Source organism: Hyperolius riggenbachi, chromosome 7 (genome assembly GCF_040937935.1).
Source record: "Hyperolius riggenbachi isolate aHypRig1 chromosome 7, aHypRig1.pri, whole genome shotgun sequence".
Taxonomy (NCBI): domain Eukaryota; kingdom Metazoa; phylum Chordata; class Amphibia; order Anura; family Hyperoliidae; genus Hyperolius; species Hyperolius riggenbachi.
This window is the reverse complement of record NC_090652.1, coordinates 215,515,761-215,534,256: the sequence shown is the minus strand read 5'-3', so window position 1 is coordinate 215,534,256 and position 18,496 is coordinate 215,515,761. Positions and strand designations below refer to the sequence as shown.

At 44.3% G+C, this 18,496-nt stretch overlaps 1 protein-coding gene across 4 annotated transcripts in view; it reads left to right on the top strand.

Moving 5' to 3' along the window:
- Positions 1-5,385: 5,385 nt before the first annotated feature.
- The window catches only part of MAP2 (microtubule associated protein 2), a 468,156-nt gene continuing 455,045 nt past the window's right edge, over positions 5,386-18,496 (top strand). For all 4 annotated transcript variants that reach the window (XM_068245203.1, XM_068245205.1, XM_068245199.1 and 1 more), the window contains exon 1: positions 5,386-5,425. The gene's annotated coding sequence lies outside the window, so the exon portion shown is untranslated. The remainder of the gene's footprint in view (positions 5,426-18,496) is intronic.

The window sequence follows — 18,496 nt, the reverse complement described above, 5'->3', positions numbered from 1 at the left end:
CTATTTATTGTCCAGCCCTGGGTAATATGTTGGCGCTTTTTAAATACAATGAATACGGTAATAATAACTCAAGTGAGCATGCTGTGTATAAATTGTAAAATTTACTTTTGAAAAAAAGAAAAAGAATTGGTATATACAGTAGAATCTTGTTATAGTAAATTCTGATATAGTAAACCCCTGAATATAGTAAACTCTGTCCTCAGGTCTCAGAAAATAGCAAGAACGGAAGAAGAAAAAACATATTTTTTTCCTCCTTGGCTAACCATGGTTGTAGTACTTATTGGGCTTCTAAGGCTTCCCAGAGATCCACATCTTGTACACTATTTAGAGAAGCAGTTCACTTGAAGTAGAATATAGATGCCTACGATTAGGTCTGGTTAGTAAAATGCAAATCGTTCCAACTTGATGCAGGATTTTCCAAATTTTGAATGCAAGTTTATGCAGCTTGAAAATGGACCATCTCAAACTTTCGGATGTTGAGTTTGGTTGTTCCATTTCAAGCTGCATACATTTGCATTGAAAATTTGGATAATCATGCATCAACTCGGAACAATTTTCATCTCATTGGACATCCCTACCTACAATGCCAGGAAAGGTTGAATAAACTCTGCTTATTTAATTTGGAGAAAAGACGCCTTTGAGGAGATCTAATTAACATGTAAAATGCATCACAGGGCAAAATAAAAGCTTGGCAGATGAGATTTTTGCCCCTAGGCTTGTGCATAACGACAAGGGGATATGACCTGTGTATGGAGGAAAAATGTACGGTATTTGCCACCTATTCAGGAAGGTTTTTCTTTTCTTTTTTTACAGTAAGAGAGGTTAAAATGTGGAATGTTTTACCATAGGAAGTAGTTATGGCAAACTCTATATCTGAATTTAAAGAGGGATTGGATGCTTTTCTTGCATTGAAGAACATTCATGGCAATAATTACTAGGTAATTCCCAGCCGTGTTGATGGGATTTTATCTGATTGCCATCTGCAGTCAGGAAGGATTTTTTTCCCTTTTAGTGCTAATTGGTACAAGCCTTGTAAGATGTTTTCACCTTCCTCTGGATCAACTTGGATATGTAAGGGTGCAGGCTACTGTTGGTGTTATGTAGGTACCATTTTTTGTGGTAGAACTTAATGGACGGATGTCTTTTTTCAACCCAACTAACTATGTAACTCTGATATTGTAGCACAAAACTGTATCCTCTACCAAACCAGTAATCCTCTGATTTATTAAAAAATCCGAGAGCCTCGCCACACGCACATGGTGTATTGTAAGAGATATAATGATTATACTCGTTGTTGCCTCTGAAGAAGCAGGTTGTCCTGCGAAACGGCTGTAAGGCCTGCACAATTCACTGTATGTCAGTTTGATGGGGATGGATTAAAGATTGTTTAGCATCGCTTTTGCTGTGACTGGTGCCCGGATACTTTATCTCTACCTACTGCTCTGCGTGCATCCTTGTTTGCACATCTGTCACCGGAAGCATCTTGCGCAGGTGCAGTACTTACTGCACCAGCGCAGGATGCTTCTGGTGACGGGAGAGCAAACGAGGACGTATGCACCCAGGGCCGCGCAGGCACAGTGGAAAGTGAAAGTGAAGTCGCGGTGGGGGACCAGAGGATTGTTGAGGACCGGCACAGGGCGGCAGCAGGTGAAGCCCCAGGTGAAACTCTTTTTTTTTAAGGATACTTCAGGTTTCCTTTAAAATGCATTTTGCTAAAAAGTTGTGAACATATCACCTAGCAAAAAACTCAGGGGCCTCCACCAGTGTTTTTGAGACTTTGCACGTAAACTACTTTTCTTACTTTAATCTGTCTTTTTATCATCAGGTTTACCCAAAAAGGACCTGTTTGCCCATTTAAAGAGGAATTCCAGTGAAAACAACATAAGTAAAAAAAATGCTTAATTTTTACAATAATTATTTATAAATTATTTAGTCAATGTTTGCCTATTGTAAAATCTTTCCTCTCCCAGATTTGCATTCTGACATTTATCACATGGTGACATTTTTACTGCTGGCAGGTGATGACTGTGAAAAGAAATAATTTTCCAACATTGTTGCCAGCATTTTTGGCAGTTGGAAATGCAACTAGCAGCAAGGTTCCCACAGTGTGATGTCAGAACCCTGGTCATGACATCACACTGTGGGAGGGATTTCACCACAATATCAGTCATACAGAGCCCCCTGATGATCCGTTTGAGAAAAGGTAAAGATTTCCTGTGGAAAAGGGGGTATCAGCTACTGATTGGGATGAAGTTCAATGCTTGGTTACGGTTTCTCTTTAAGGAGCAACACTGGTTTTGACTCTAAATAATCCTTGTTCTTTTGGCCTACCCTTCACTGAATAACCAAGTTTCAAATAAGGTACCTTGAGATGATTTCCATTTTCTCAGCAAAGATAAGATTTAAACTCTAGCTATCCTTGTTTCCTTAACCCTTTGGGGACCGGCTGCCTAACTCCCCATAAGAACCAGGCCATTTTACATGCGGGGGGGGGGCACATTTGGGGGCTCAGGAAGCCGGATCCCCAGTTTGGCTAGCATGGTGTCCCCAGTGTAGCCAGGTGTCCCCCGTTTTGCCAGCAGCCTTTCTCCCAAGCTCCAGCGTTGAGCAGCTTTAGCCCCCTTCGCGCTGGCCGGCATCCTTGCACGCACTGCCGTTAAGTTCCGGGTCGCGGCTTGATGATGTCATCAAGCCAGGACCCGACACTTACATCAGAGTGAGCAGAGATGCCGTTCAGAGCGGAGGGGAGCGACGATCGCCGGGTGAACATCAGAAGGGTGAGTCCCCATCCTCTTCTTCCCCTCAGACCTCCGCTGCCAATTGAGATCACTACGATCCGCCAGTGATCGTAGTGATCACGTGATCAGGAGCTAATCGTGATGGTTCCTTATCACTGAGGGGAGATGTCAGCTGTCACATGACAGCTTAATTTCCCCTCTCGGGTATGCACAATCACGTCGGGAGCACAAATAGCAGGTGGCGTAAATTCTACGCTGCATCAGGCTTAGGCAGCCGCCCACAAGTATGGCGTAGGATTTACTACACGCGGTCCGCAGAAGGTTACAGTGATCCTAAGTCTTAATCCTGTGCAGTAAAGCAAACCTGTGGAAACATTATTCAGCTACTTCTTAAATGCAGCTACTAAGTGAATTAGAGGAATGTAAAGTCTCTCTTACACAGAAACATTAGATAAATTGGGATTATTTCACTTGGAACAGAAGTGACTTTGAGGTGATCAGAGTAATATGAAAGCTTGACAAGTCAGCTTGTTATCCATAGGTCTTTACAAAGAGTAGCAGGAAAAAAGGGCGCTGGCGGCTAGTAGACGAAAAGGGCGCTTTCTAATGCATTTATCGTTAATACGGCGCCTAAAGCAGAAAAAAGGGAGCCAGATAAATATTGTTAACAACATTAGAACATTAAAGTTTTTGAAATATGTTATCATTTTAGAAGCTTGCAACGTTATAGTTTTTGTCATATTATTTTATTTGTATGTACAGATTTTATGTTATCAAATATATAATCATTTTATGTGTGTAAGCGCGTTTGTGCAGGGGGAGTGGTTAAGGTTAGGCACCACCAGGGGGTTGGTTAGGCCCCACCTGGGGGGCGGTTAGCATTAGGCAACACCGGGAGGGGGTGGTTAAGGTTAGGCACCACCGGGGGTTGGCTAGGGTTAGGCACCATTGGGGGAGGGTTCTGTGTGAAAGTAGGGTTAGGTTAAGCTGCATTGTTGAATTAGGTAACGATGTTTAATGTTCATTTCTTTTTGTTATCTCCCATCTATTTTAAAACGGTATTTATCGTTAATCGATTATCGTTAACAATGTTTATCGTTATTGAGATTTTGTTATCCACCGGCGCTAATTTGTTATCCCGCCGGCCCTATTTTACTGGCGCCCTTTTTTCATGCACCCTTACAAAGGGCATGAAGACAAGAACTGCATATAAAGAAAAGGAGATTTTTATTATCTTTCAAGTGATCGACAAACATCAAATTTTCTGGTTTGGAAAACGCATTTGTGAATTTACAATGAAATTTGCAAAATCCACTATTCGCGGCGAGCTCCACAGACTTTAATGGCAGGTGTAGGTCTAAAACTTTTAGGACATCTCTGCAGCCAGAGTTTCTTTAAAAATGGTGTAAAAAGTGTACCAAAACCCGAACAATGGCATGGTAAAGGAGTATCAAGTGCAAAATAGTCGACAAAAAATATGTATTTTGCGCAAACGCTTTTTTAATGGTTATATTTAAAGGAATTTGAATGGCTGTCGACTTATGCGCTTAATAGCAAAGCCCTCATACAAGCTAGAATCCCCAAATTTGCAGGGTATGGAAAAAAGAAGTGGGTACAAGAGAAAAAAAAAATTCAAAAAGACCTTTTAGTTTTAGAAAGTTCATGTTCGGGGAAACACAACATTTTTAGAGTATGTTAAGGAGGAAAAAATTTCAAAAAGACCTTGCAGTTCTTGATAAAACTGATGTAAAAGTTAGAGGAAAAAAGTCTATATTTAAATGCGGTAAAATGACAGATAATGTATCAACATGTATATAAATGTATTTATTTTTTATATATGTGTGGGAAATAAAAAAATGATGTGGGATCCCCCTCCTGAGCCTCTTTAACCCCTTGTCTCCTATGCAGGCTGGGATAGCCAGAATGTGGAGCCCCGGACGCGTGGGGCTTTGCACCCTGAGCAATTAATATTATTATTATTTATTATTTAGCATTTATATAGCGCCGACATATTACGCAGCGCTGTATAGAGTATATATTGTCTTGTCACTAACTGTCCCTCAGAGGGGCTCACAAGCTAATCCCTACCATAATCTTATGTCTATGTATGTATCACAGTCTAGGGTAAATTTTAGGGGAAAGCCAATTAACTTATCTGTATGTTTTCGGGATGTGGGAGGAAACTGGAGTGCCCGGAGGAAACCCACGCAGACACGGGGAGAACATACAAACTCCTTGCAGATGTTGACCTGGCTGGCATTCGAACCGGGGATCCAGCACTGCAAGGCGAGATGGCTAACCATAGTGGTTAGCGCACTTACCACTATGCCACCGTGCTGCCCCATGCCACTGTGCTGCCCCTGAGCTATACCAGCCTTCATGGTCCATGGTTTATTCAGTACAGTGTTGGATCCTTGCTCAGCGCAATGTTTCTATGTTTCATTCATTTTCCTGTTTTTCACCTCATTGGTCATCCTTATTTTGCAGCTACCTCTGCACCTGTCTTAGTAGAAAATGACATGGAAACTTTGTACAACTGCCTGTTTCCTTTAGGCCTCTTTTGAATGGTGTGTGGTGTGGCTATGCTAATATGGGCGGTGCTGGCTTCTTCCCTGCTGCTGCCAAGCCTCAGCTGATCAAAGCGATCCGAGCATTGTGAGGGCTGCAGCCGGAGACAGAGCAGTGCGGTGAGTACAGTCTGTTGCTGGCCACATCCAGGGGGGAAGAAAGATGGACAGTGCACACATATGGCTACAGTATCGCTATAATACATAGCACCATTCTATACAGTCTCCATAATGCTACATGTAGAGGAAAGTGTCATATGTGAAGTACATGAGAAGCAGAATGTGACTGGTCCTGATGCCTTGATTGTCATTTCATGTTTATAGCTTAACCCTTATAATGATGATTGAGGCAGCACAGCACTGAGCATCCCTGCAGCCACCTGTGATTTTATTTTTCTGTTTTCCACATCAGATCTGATCTCTGTTCTTTTTGTGCTGTATGTAGAGCTGTCTTTGTAGTAAATGACATGGAATCTTCATACGTAGGGCTGTTTCTTCCTCCAGACCTCTTTTGTATTCCTCGGCTGCTGCTGCCTTCTGTGCTCACCCATCTAATTGTCTCTAATAGCTCATTTCTTTTGTTACTAAGGCATAGTACATCAGGATCTTTTTGTACTGACACTCCTGGCAGGATTTCCAATCTGAAGCAGTAACCTGCCCATTACAAACAGCACAAGTTACATTTTCTTTATTTTCACAGAAACTATGTGATTCTATCCGCCTTCCATATATTTGTTGAAAGCATTGCCGTTTTCCCTTTGTGGGCACAGAACAAGTCTTTCTAAGTACATAATAAGCTTGTTACAGGTTTCTAAGTTGCAATCTGCCTCTAGTGACCAAATCCCTGGACACTGCTTGTCTGCATTGCAGTGCCTTACGGTACACTGACATAATATATGACCCACGCCAGGGAACTTCTGCCTGTGTGACTATATCCCAGCGCTTATGTGAGCTGATTGGTGTAGTACACACACAAACACACACACACACACACACACACACACACACACACACACACACACACACACACACACACACACACACAGAGCTTTGCTGCCTTCCATCGCTGCAGTGCATCTACCCATCCACCCCTGCCTGGGGCGCATAATGCCCGCAGTGCACCAGTGATATACACTGACAGATCAGAAAGATATCCATGCAACTATGAGCAAGTGTAGGGAATTTCTGCTTCTCTGAAATACTGAATACATTAAGTGTAGTGCCATCTATACCCGTTACCGTGGTGGCACACGATAGCACTCAGGATGAGTGACACTTAATACACTTAAGTATGTTTGAGAGAAGCAGCAAGAATGCAGATAGAGGATTGGCAGGCTGACTTGGCAGGATGCATGTCTGATGTCAGCCAGCACTTTGCCAATGCAGCTCATGCAGAAGGAAAGTTACATTCAAAAATACCGTCTTGCATCAGCATTCCTATGCAGTGAAGGCCTCTATTTCATTGCAGTCATCTATAATTTAAAACCATGCTCGGGTGGTTGTAAAATATCAGCTGTACCCTGTCTGAGAGGCAAGGGCACACAAGAGGAATCATCCTCCAGGGACCATTGTTGGAAAGATTTACTGCCATTAGTACATAAAGCCAGGGGTTATTTTTAAAACAGATCTCTTTTCATTAGGCCTCTGAATATAAAACCTAGTGATCCATGTAACTTCCACTTGTCTGATTTTACAGTGAGGATAAAATGCAGCACAGATGTTCAAGGAATATGCAGGGAGAGATACACTGCAGGTGCTGACATTTCCAATCTGCTGGGGAATTAAGCAGATTGTGGTCTTCCTCTATACTGTCATTATAATGCTGGTCTTTTATTTCACCTGTAAACAAGACAGATCAGATCATTAGGGATGTGGCTGAACGTAACTGTTGCAGTCTTATGTTAAAGGTTTATCTCATCCAGGCAGTAGAATAGGAGGCCTTTACAGAATATTGGGCCATTTCTTTTATGCCGTGTGTCATGCTGAAGAGTATGAAAGATCAGCTGTTTGTTGAGAAGCAGGTGGCAGACAAAGAAAGGCTCAAGCCATGGTAGGCTTGGTAGAATGAAAGACGCATGCTCAGAATAATAGAAGCTTTAGAATCTGTGACTGCATCTATCTAGTCCCACGCAGCATCCAGCCCTGCCTTTCTAATGGCACCTGCAGCTGTGGGGGTGGCTACCTAATCATCCTGTTTAACATGTATGGCATGTATGACACAGTGACAAATCACTTATCGCACGCCAAAGTATGTCCTGCTTCTCTGTCACTGTCTATCTGAGTGACCTCTCTCTTGCCTGCTCAGCACTGCAATCAATTCCATCACCCATAACTCGTGCTCTTCATTCTTACAGTATGTTTACATAGAAATCATTTAGAAGTGAAATTGTCCTGTAAGATTGTTGTCAGAAACTCTCAAGAGATCTTTTATCTTATCTTCATTAAATGACATCGTTTTTTGCAAGTCCAATCAATGATGCATAGATAGATGCCATTATGACTGCATCACCTGTTGTCGGATGAATTGCTGCTAGCACAGTCCACACATACACAATGCACTGCATGGCCCAGAGACAGGGATTATGTGTTTTTATATATTTTATATACAAGTTTTAATATCACTCTGAATGACATAGTTACAATTTTATTTTACGTCTTTGACCCATGAAACTCAAATGATTGCTGATTCTGAAACATGGCATTCTACAGGGTGGCGATACCTCTTGATTTCTGCACTTCTTTGATGCTAGCGGATTAGATCATTCTGCCTTATTAGTATGCTAGTCATTTAAGAATGATTGAAATTGAATTGTATTTTGTGTTTTTATATATAAGCGATATACTGTACATGGAAATCTAAATGCTTATATAGGTTGGCACATACGTGATTAAAGTATTGGTTAGTATAGATCACCAATTGGATTGTCATTAAGAAGTGATGATAAGCTGGGGGAATATGCAGATTGCCATGATGATTTGATTGTAAAAGATGCAGGTTTCTTGGTCTGGCTGGGAAGTGTGCTTTGTCATGGCGTGGCAGCGGGGGTATGTCTGGGGCTGCTCATTTTCTGCGAACATTGGAAGGTGGGGAAAGATAAAGAACAAAGAGTCTGAGGAGGGATGCAGAAAATTGCTGCCCTGGAACACAGACACTGCTTCATTGGAGAGGTGCCTTCCTTGGTCTTGCTGTAGTCATAGAAAGCATCGCTTTGACATTAGTTATGCATGACAGTTCACTGAACAGCAGCAGGCAAATAGAACTGGCACAATGGCCTGACTGAACCCTTCAGCTTTTCAGGATGCCAGTTTCCTGCCCATCGCTGAGAAGTTTTGTAACCTCTTTCATTAACATCGTGATCTGTTTAGATTTTCTATAAATAAATTAGATCATTTTTAAAGAGAACCCGAAGTGGGTTTGAAGAATATTATCTGCATACAGAGGCTGGATCTGCCTATACAGCCCAGCCTCTGTTGCTATACCAAACCCCCCTAAGGTCCCCCTGCACTCTGCAATCCCTCCATAAATCACAGCCACGCTGCTGACAAACAGCTTGTCAGAGCTGGCTGTGTTTATCTCTATAGTGTCAGTCTGCTGCTCTCCCCGCCTCCTGCAAAACTCCAGTCCCCGCCTGCATCCCTTCCCTCCCTGCTGATTGGAGGGAAGGGACGGGGGCAGGGACCGGAGCTCTGCAGGAGGCGGGGGAGCAGCTGAGACTGACACTACAGATGTAAACACAGCCTCACAGCACAGCTGTGATTTATGAGGGATTTCAGAGTGCAGGGGGACCTTAGTGGGGTTTGGGATAGCAACAGAGGCTGGGCTGTATAGGCAGATCCAGCCTCTGTATGCAGATAACATTCTTTAAACACACCTCGGGTTCTCTTTAAAGTCCTTCTGGGGCTCTATAGTGTGCTCGGGCAATACACAATGTTACCAATCAGAATCTTAAATTCATTCTAACTGACTAAAATGTTTTTTTTGTTAATATTTTTATTATTATGCATTTATGTAGTGCTGACATTTTACAGAATTACATGGAATACTTAATTAGGTACATTGGAGGACCACTCCAGTGAAAAAAAGTAAACAGTTAAAATCTGACAGAACCAATGGGTTTTGGACTAGTCCATCTCCTCATGGGGGTTATCAGGGTTTTCTGTGTTTTCAGCAGCATTTCCTCAATGGTAGTTGAACTGCCAAAATAGTAAAATACCAGCCCTACTCACTTGCACACTACGTTGTCAGTTAGATTTTGAGAAAATGCTTTGAAAAAACAAAGAAAACCTTGAGGATCCCTCATGAGGAGATGGACTAGTACAAAACCTGTTGGTTCTGTCAGATTTTAATTGCTTACATTTTTTGCTGGAGTGGTCCTTTAATTATTCCACGCACCATGTAAAGCACTGACATGGTGTATGGCATAATTTATATAACTGACTGACTCACAGAGGAACTCAGGGAAGGACGAGTGGAGCTCTCATCATTGCCAATTAGCAGGCATAAGTTCGTAGTGCTCACTATGCTACTCTGATAGGGCATGTTAACTCTGATAAGGGGCTTGATTCACGAAGACAAATAGCAGGCCTTATCAAAGTTAGCATGCATTATCAAAGTTAACACTCCTTATCAGCAGTGGTGTAGCAATTGGGGTTGCAGAGGTAGTGACCGCATCGGGGCCCTTGGGCCAGAGGGACCCCATGGGACCCTTCTCAACCACAGTATTAGCTGTTTATTGGTCCTGTGGTGGTAATAATCACTTCTACAGATGCTCTGAATAGTAGTAATCATTAACAAATTGTTACCCAACCCCTACTTCAGGGGTGCCCACACTTTTTCGGCTTGCGAGCTACTTTAAAATTTGCCGAGTCCAGGAGATCTACCAACATTTAGGTAGCAGGTATACATGTCCTCAGTATAGGTAGATAGGTATAGGGGCCTTCAGTTAGCCAGGTATAGTGTAGTTAGGTGTAGGGGCCTTCAGTATAGTTAGCCAGGTATAGTGTAGTTAGGTGTAGGTGCCTTCAGTATAGTTAGCCAGGCATAGAGTAGTTAGGTGTATGTGCCTTCAGTATAGTTAGCCAGGTATAGTGTAGTTAGGTGCAGGGACCTTCAGTATAGTTAGCCAGGTATAGTGTAGTTAGGTGTAGGGGCCTTCAGTATAGTTAGCCAGGTATAGTGTAGTTAGGTTAGGTGTAGGTGCCTTCAGTATAGTTAGCCAGGTATAGTGTTGTTAAGTGTAGGTGCCTTCAGTATAGTTAGCCAGGTATAGAGTAGTTAGGTGTATGTGCCTTTAGTATAGATAGCCAGGTATAGTGTAGTTAGGTGCAGGGACCTTCAGTATAGTTAGCCAGGTATAGTGTAGTTAGGTGCAGGGACCTTCAGTATAGTTAGCCAGGTATAGAGTAATTAGGTGCAGGGACCTTCAGTATAGTTAGCCAGGTATAGTGTAGTTAGGTGCAGGGACCTTCAGTATAATTAGCCAGGTATAGTGTAGTTAGGTGCAGGGACCTTCAGTATAGTTAGCCAGGTATAGTGTAGTTAGGTGCAGGGACCTTCAGTATAGTTGGCCAGGTATAGTGTAGTTAGGTGCAGGGACCTTCAGTATAGTTAGCCAGGTATAGTGTAGTTAGGTGCAGGGACCTTCAGTATAGTTAGCCAGGTATAGTGTAGTTAGGTGCAGGGACCTTCTGTATAGTTAGCCAGGTATAGTGTAGTTAGGTGCAGGGACCTTCAGTATAGTTAGCCAGGTATAGTGCAGTTAGGTGTAGGGGTCTTCAGTATAGTTAGCCAGGTATAGTGTAGTTAGGTGCAGGGACCTTCAGTATAGTTAGCCAGGTATAGTGCAGTTAGGTGTAGGGGTCTTCAGTATAGTTAGCCAGGTATAGTGTAGTTAGGTGCAGGGACCTTCAGTATAGTTAGCCAGGTATAGTGTAGTTAGGTGCAGGGACCTTCAGTATAGTTAGCCAGGTATAGTGTAGTTAGGTGCAGGGACCTTCAGTATAGTTAGCCAGGTATAGTGTAGTTAGGTGCAGGGACCTTCAGTATAGTTAGCCAGGTATGGAGTAGTAAGGTGCAGGGACCTTCAGTATAGTTAGCCAGGTATAGTGTAGTTAGGTGCAGGGACCTTCAGTATAGTTAGCCAGGTATAGTGTAGTTAGGTGCAGGGACCTTCAGTATAGTTAGCCAGGTATAGTGTAGTTAGGTGCAGGGACCTTCAGTATAGTTAGCCAGGTATGGAGTAGTAAGGTGCAGGGACCTTCAGTATAGTTAGCCAGGTATAGTGTAGTTAGGTGCAGGGACCTTCAGTATAGTTAGCCAGGTATAGTGTAGTTAGGTGCAGGGACCTTCAGTATAGTTAGCCAGGTATGGAGTAGTAAGGTGTGGTGCCTTGAGTATAATTAGCCAGGTATAGTGTAGGTAGGCGTAGGGGCCACTCACCTCCCTCCAGTTCCAGCGGCGGTGTCTGGGGCTCCTCCTGGTCTCCCCTCCATCAGCCGCACTGCGAGTGCCTCCGGAGTCCGGCGAGCGAAGGGGGGCGGCGAGCAGCGTGCATTGACGCATTGTGCCCAGGCCCAGCGCCGCCCTCAGCTATGACGTCGCGGCCGTATCCTCCTCTCCTGCTGTACCGCCCCTATCCTCTCCGCTTCTTGTTTTGATTGGCCTGCGGCTGGCAGCAGATTCTGCCAGCTGCCAGCCACAAAATGTTACATGACTGCGATCTACCAAATAGGCGGTCGTGATCTACCTATTTGGCACCCCTGCCCTACTTGCACCTCTAATACAGTAGATGACCTTGGCAGGTTTTGTTGCGCTGTATCAAGTGTTACACAGAGTGCTGGGGGGGGGGGGGGGGAGGCCAACGTAAAACTTGCACCAGGGCCCATAGCTCCATAGCTATGCCACTGCTTATCAGAGTAGCATAGTGAGCGCTACCAACCCGCAGGGGCTCAGGGTAGGACTAGTGGAGCTCTCGTCATTGCCAATTAGCAGGCATAAGTTCGCTAGTCATTCAAGTTTTTTAGGTCCACAATCTCACACAACCTAAAATGGGATAACAATACGGCCACTATTGTCAAGAAAGCGCAACAGAGGATGTACCATCTACGGCAGCTGAAAAGTTTGGCCTACCTCAAAATTTAATGGTGCAGTTCTACACTGCAATCATCGAATCCACCATAACATCATCTATGACTGTATGGTTCAGCTCCTGCTCAGCATTAGAAAAGGGGAGGCTGCAGCGCATCATCCGAACAGCGGAAAGGATAATTGGCTGTAGCTTACCTTCCCTGCAGGATCTTTACGCTAGCAGGTGCAGAAAGAGAGCAACCAAAATTGCCTCTGACCCCTCACACCCAGCTCACTCCATCTTCCAGCGCATGCCTTCGGGAGTAAGATTCCGGTCAATCGCTACCAAAACCTCCAGACACAGGAACAGCTTTTTTCCTCAAGCGATACTTAATGCTGAACCACGTTAGAGCTGCTAGGACTTTATAGTAATCAGCACAGAACTGTAAATTAACAATTCTCACATTGCTTACTGCCACTATACTTGCATAAATGTCCTTGACTTGTAATATACACACTGTCTGTCCTTGTATTGTTTTTGTTTGCATTTGTTAAGCAACTGCCAAGACAAATTCCTTGTAGGTGCAAACTTACTTGGCGAAATAAAATTGATTCTGATTCTGATTCTATGCTACTCTGATAAGGCGTGTTAACTTTGATAAGGCCTGCTAACTTTGATAAGATGTGCTATTTGTCTTAGTGAATCAAGCCCTATGTGTCATTCCAACCACCAGCACACATACACTTTTGCAGCACAATCACTTCTATAATTATAAAAACTGAATTTTTATAGGATAAAAATACAAGTAGTAATACAAACAATAGAATACATTTTCTTAATAAAAATGCTATCCTCTGCAAGTTTTACACAGGTGTTGCATGGATCCCAAAATATCCAAAGCACCTCGGCTGACTGCCCATAATGCCTCTAATCTATGACTGGTAGTGGCAGTGGGTAACTGGTAGTGGTTGACAGAGGGTGAAAGCTAATGGCAGATAGCAGGTGATGGATAGTGCCAGACAGTGGGTGGCCTGAAGTGTCAAATAGTGGGTAGTGGCTATTGGCAGATAGTGGTTAACATGTAATGACAGACAGAGTCTGACAAGTAGTGGCAGATAGATGTCGGGTAGAGTCTGACAGTGGGTGATAATTATTGGAAGATAGTGCCTTGTAGAAAATTGCGGGTGACAGAATCAGAATCATTTATTTCGGCAAGTACAAATGGGGGGGGGGGGTTGTACACGGAATTGGATTTGGCTCATACAGGTTCTGGAAGGGGGGGGGGGGTAATGTCCGAAAGCCAAGAATCGAGGCTGCCATACTACGCGCCACCAGTCGCACTTGCCAATCATCTGTCATCCCTAAGAAGACATGGTTGAGGAGGGCAGAGGGAGGCGAAGGTCCAGCGGTGATGACCCAGTTCTTCATATAAACCTGCAGTGCTGGCTGACACTGCTGAGGATCCCAATTGTTGACATCTGTCAGTGCTGACCAAGGTGTTCCAGTTCAGAAGGTGCAGTAGTGTTAATTTCTGTGGTTGGTCCCGACTCCTGGGCAGGGCTGGTCAAAATAATCTGGCTGCGGTGGCCCTTACTTCCAGTTTAGTGGCTGGCATCATGAAGGAGCTAAACCAGAGGTGTCACTGCTGCGGTGGAGCAGCAGCATCCAATGGATGGATGGAGCCAGCATCAGGTGCAAGACAGGTAGTAACACATAGTGAGTGATGGGTAGTGACAGATATTGGGTGACAATTAGTGACAGGTAGTGTATAAGGGGTAGTGGCACATAGTGGGTGGCAATTAGTGACAGGTAATGAGTAACATGTGTTAACAGCTGGTGGGTGACAAGTATTGGCACATAGTTGGTGGTGGTTAGTGGCAGGTAGAGGGTAAAGTGTAGTGGTAAACAGTAAGTATTGGGTGGGTAGCAAGTAGTGGGGTATTAGTGACCAATGGTTGGTGGCAGGTAGTAACAGGTAGTAGTGGCTGCTGGGTGAATGGTATTGGTTGATATGTAGAGCATGTAGTGGAAGATAGTATGTGGTGGGTGGTGACAGGTAGTGGGTAATGAGTGGTTGACAGGTGTGGGTTACAAGTAGTAACAGGTAGTAGGTGAAGGGTATTTTCACATATTAGGTGGTGGGTTATGGCACATAGGGATAAGGTAATTAGGCAAATAAGGCTGAGGGGACATTTTGGGAAATTGTTGCTTACACTACAATACACCACGCAACCAAATATTTTGATTTCTAAAGATGTTCATCGTAAAAGGATATCCGAGGCGACAGGTGTTAATAAAAGGATGTACCTACTTTCATGTGTAAAACATATGGGACACAGACTGTGTCCTCTTTTTCACCCCAATTGCACCCATTTACTCAGAAAAGGACAGGGCCTCAACTCTTCACCGGGTCACCAGTCTTCACCCGTAAGTAGTTCAGTGCAATGGCCGCCGCTCCTGCGCACATACCTATGCACTTGTGACATCTTGGCCGCCGCAGCCATGCTCATGGTGGACGCTAGAACGCTGTGGGCATGTGCCCACATCACTGACAGCATGTGAGCCCGCATGCACTGTGTTCTGGTAGCGGCCGGGAGTGCGGCCAGAGCGGCCAATATGTCACAAGTACATAGGCGAGCGCGCAGCCTGCTGAACTGCACAGACGTATCTGCCATTGTGCTGAAACAATTTTGTAAAAATAATTGATAAATGTTTGGTTTGACAGGTTAAAAAAAATGATTGTTACAGAAACAATTCATTAATAATATGGGCTGAAGAGCCACATCATTGACAGATGTTTCCCTAGTGTCACTCTTGCACGCCGCTATCACCGTTACACCTGATCGAGCATGTAGGCCATACATCTTGCAGCATGTCCGATCAATACATAAGACCAATTTCGACCTGACATTGTTCGCATCGTCGATTGACATGCTCTTGATGGCCCTGATTTTCATCCGATTATAATAATCGAATCAGATGGTCGATCGGCTTCCAAGACACCTGATGTATGTCCACCTTTATAGATTTATCCCCTATTGCTCTCCACTACCTAGAAATGTATGCTTGGCCTCTTTTTTGCCTTGCCCTGCACGATTGGTTTCATAGTTACATGGTTATTTGGGTTGAAAAAAGACATATGTCCATCGAGTTCAACCAGAGAACACAGTACAACACCAGCCTGCTCCCTCACATATCCCTGTTGATCCAGAGGAAGGCGAAAAACCCTTACAAGGCAAGGTCCAATTATCCCCAAAAGGGAAAAAAATTCCTTCCGACTCCAGATGGCAATCAGATAAAATCCCTGGATCAACATCATTAGGCATTACCTAGTAATTGTAGCCATGGATGTCTTTCAACGCAAGGAAAGCATCTAAGCCCCCTTTAAATGCAGGTATAGAGTTTGCCATAACGACTTCCTGTGGCAATGCATTCCACATCTTAATCACTCTTACCATACGCCACTGCTAAGGAGCTGAGGGCCCCGATGCAAGTTTTACAATGGGGCCCCCAAAGCACTTTATACATAACAATTGATACGGCGCACCAAAACCTGCCAATGGCAACTACAGTGTCAGAGGTGCAAGAAGGGGATGGGGAACAGCTAGTTAATGATTACCACTATTCAAAGTATCTATAGAAGTGATTATTATGAGCACAGGACCAATAGAGAGCTAATACTGCAGTTGAAGGATGGCCTCTCGGGGCCCCTCTGGCCCAAGGGCCCCGATGCGGTCGCAACCTCTGCACCCCCTATTGCTACGCCCCTGACTCTTACTGTAAAGAACCCTTTCCTAAATAAATGGCTAAAACATTTTTCCTCCATGCACAGATCATGTCCTCTAGTCCTTTGAGAAGGCCTAGGGACAAACAGCTCATCCGCCAAGCTTTTATATTTTATATTGCCCTCTGATGTATTTATACATGTTAATTTCCTGGTCCTGAACTGGGGCGGAGGGCAGGGTGGAAGTATTGAAAGTATATCATCACACACCTATGCACATTGGTTTCCTCGGTGGAGAGAGGCTTGTGATCAGGAAGTATAGCAAGGCTAACCAAAAGCCATACACGGATCAATTATGGCTCGATATGCCAAGCCGGTTCATCTGACTGGAATTTTGATAGAATAGTGATTGATTCCTACCCTATATGGCAAACTAGATTTCAGTAGATTTCAGCAGAACTATGGACCATCGATCCCCCAACTCTCTTGCTTTACACCTCTCAGACAGAGATTTTCCAACATGTCCAGTCTGACTCTTGATCTATTCACTGCTGCACAAGCTTGATAAAGGGGGATTGACTGGATATGTTGAAGCAATAGATTAGTGGCAGATTCATCCTAAGTAGTCAAAATGATCAGAAATCCATCAGAAAAATCAATGCATGTATAACAAGGTTAAGTCCAGCCTTAGGGTGCTTTTACGCATATAACGTACTGGTAAGGCTGTTGGCTTTGATGTGGGATGTGAGACCTTTGACCAAGGTTCAAATCCTGGCACTAGCCGGTACGCTAATCAGTAAGTAGTCTTTGGGCAAGGCTCCTAAGTGATCCTGGTTGCCCAGCATGGAGCACGGCTTAAAGGGAACCCGAGGTGAGAGGGATATGGAAGCTGACATGTTTATTTCCTTTTAAATAATACATATTGCCTGGCCGTCCTTCTGATTCTCTGCCTCTAACACTTTTAGGCATAGACTCTAAATTGTTTCAGGTGTAATTTAGACTCTACTGACTAGACAGATCAGCAGGACTGCCAGGCAACTGGTATTGTTTAAAGGGAATTAAATATGTCTGCTTCCTTATGTCTCTCACCTCGGGTTCCTTTTAAGTGGCTGCAGCTCTGGTGGGAGTCTGCTGGGAGAAAAGAGCAATATAAATGTTCTGTTTTTTTCCATGCATACCAATGAAGTCTATGCACTTTCTTATGTCCCTGCGCATCACATTGTGTTGCATTTCCAAAAACGTGGCTAAATTGCGCAGATGGAAATGCCTTAAAGGGTACCTAAGATTAGGAATAAAATATACATACTTGTATATTTACATTCCTCCAGCCCCCTCCGGCCTTATCGATCCCACGGCGTCCTCTTCTCCCTGTCCGTTCAGCCGCTACTGGCCCCCGGAAAGGCCTCCAGTCCGGGGCCAACTGCGCATGCACGGCTATGTGCAGGCTCCCGCTGCATTCACATCACCTGGAGCATTCTGCGCCTGTCCAGTACTACTGTGCAGGTGCAGAACGCTCCCGGCAATGGGAGTGAGAATGGGGAGTGGCCCTGACTGACGGATTTTCCAGGGCCAGTAACTGGCAAATGGAGAGAAAGAAGTGGACGCTGTGGAAGCGAATCAGGCCAGAAGGGGCTGGAGGAAGCCCCAGGTATGTATATCTTATCCTAATCCCCCATCTCTGGTACATTTTAATCTGGTTGTAGATGGATTTGTGATAAATACCCAGCATCTTTGATTTTTTTTTTTTTTGTAATGATCCCATAATGATTTTCTACAATACTTTATTAACAACCTAAAATAAACTAGTCCAGTAATGAGCACTATAGGGTGATCACTACAAACATTAAACCACCTTCCTAATATCGATTAGGTCCCCTTCTGCTGCCAAAACAGCTTTGACCCATCAAAGCATGGACTCCACCAGATGAAGATCTGGGGCATATGAAGGCCAATGAATAAATGATTCATCAGACATTGCCATCTTCTTCCATTCCGTCCTGGTCCAGTTCTGATGCTCATGTGTTGCTTGTACGTAAACAGGGCCAGGATACTATCAGCGCTCAGTTTGTATGTTCTCCCTGAGTTTGTGTGAGTTTCCTCAGGACATTTGGTTACCCACACAGCAAAAACACACTGGTAAGTTCCTCCCCAAATTGGCTCAGACTGTCAGGAACTTAAAGGAGTCATCAGGGAGATTTACATAAAATAAGCGCTACTTACCGGGGGCTTCCTCCAGCCCCAAGCTCTCAGGATGTCCCTCGCCGCAGCTCTGCCCGCAGCCGTTCGCCGCAGGTCCGTCCCGGTCCCCGGCGATGGGCCGGAGTGGACTGCGCAGGCGCAGTAGTTCTGCGCTTGTTCACATCATTGACGCAGACTGGCCAATGGCCATGTGATCAGAAC